Genomic DNA, 1,636 nt, shown 5'->3' with positions numbered 1-1,636 from the left:
GCTCTGGGTCTCCCCGGGTTTTCCCCCAGCCCAGCCCAGCCTCCTCCGCGCTGTTTCCCGGTGCGGTTGTCCGAGCGCGGTTGGCCCTAGGCTGGAGGTCGGCTATGTGCTTGCGGTCCTCAGCATCTCCTGCCAGCTGCCCGTACTAATCATTAGCCCAGCTCTTCCAAAAGAGAGCTTTTAACCTCCGGGAGGCCGCTGTCTGTGATTGTCACAGAGTGGCGATGGTGAGCTCGAGTTTTGCCTTGACCTGAAAAACTGACCTACAGCAAGGGTGAGCGGCTGAGCCCAGAGGGTGATCAGTGGCACAAAGGCTAATCGGAGGGCAGTATCAGATAGAGCACCTCAGGGGTCCATTCTGTGTGCTGTCCTGTTCTACATCTCCTCTGACGGGATGTTGGGGCAGAGTGCACCCTAGCTGGGCTGCAGGTGACACCAGCCTGGGAGGAGTGGCAGGCACAGCAGGGGGCTGCACTGCCATCCAGAGGGTCCTCAAAGCTGCTCTGTCCTCTGCTTCTAGGATGATCGGTGGGTTCTGTCTGCAGTTTTAAATCCCCATCACCTGGGCGGTCTCGGGGGGCAATGGGGAGCTCTGATTGTTTTCTACCACCCCTAAATCAAAGTGAGAATCCTTTAGGTGAAGGAGCAGGTCACAGAAGGACACTACAGTCTTCGTAAGAGAAAAGAAGAAAGAAGAAAGAGAAAAAAAGAAAAAGAAAAAAGCAAAAAGCAAAAAAAAGCACATCTGTGTTTTCTAACTGTGCTCATTTGGAGTTTTCTTTAGCTTTACTCCTGTACAGAACTATCAGCTAAAGCTGACACTTTCTGGGTATAAGCCAGTGTTTCTATATTCCTTTCAATGCAGAGTGGCACAGAATATGATCTCAACCCTCGTGGTGCAGAACCTGTCTTTAGAAGAAATTACATGTTGGCCATCGAGAAGCAAGCAGTTATTACAGCAGTGTTTTATGCTGCAGTGGGACTGGCCATGCTCCGATTTGCCATACTGTGCTCTGGGGTTTTCACTGTAAATAACACAGTATAGGGAAGGCTGGGAACTCCAGGCAGTTCCCCTCCTACTAAGCCACAAGAGTGCTGGCCCACAGCTAGCTTCAGGCTGGTTCTGCTGCAGAACTCTACCAGTTCTAACTTTCTTAAGACCTCTAAAGCTGACTCTAGCTGTAAAACCCCTCTGATGTTGCGTGGCCCAAACTGTTTCTGGCAGTGTGTGAGCAGGCAGCCCACAGCTGCCCCCAGCAGCATCACCATGTCCTGGCACCGGGGGGCTGCAAACAGCCAGACAAAACTTTCGACTGTTTTAAAACATATTCTTATAGCAGTTTGCAAATTCAGGTGGGTAGGAGTGGAAAAGAGGCTGAAACTGAAGCATAGCAAGAGCCACGCAGATTTGCCAGGATCTACCTTTACTTCTATCCTTCAGCTTTGTGTCTGCATCTCTTCTGAGGAGCAGGCCTATTAGGGTAGCAGCTGAGCAAGGGTCTGGCAAAGTGCTTCAGGAACAACAGTGCTCTGCAACTGATTTGTGAAGTCTTGTTTGTTTGAGGAAGCTGAAATAGAACAAGTCATATGCAAGCACACGTGCCAGGCAGTGTCTGCTGCTGCACTTCTGAAACAG

The sequence above is a fragment of the Meleagris gallopavo genome, chromosome 9, assembly GCF_000146605.3.
Source record: "Meleagris gallopavo isolate NT-WF06-2002-E0010 breed Aviagen turkey brand Nicholas breeding stock chromosome 9, Turkey_5.1, whole genome shotgun sequence".
Lineage (NCBI taxonomy): Eukaryota > Metazoa > Chordata > Aves > Galliformes > Phasianidae > Meleagris > Meleagris gallopavo.
Note: the sequence above shows the minus strand (reverse complement) of the source record.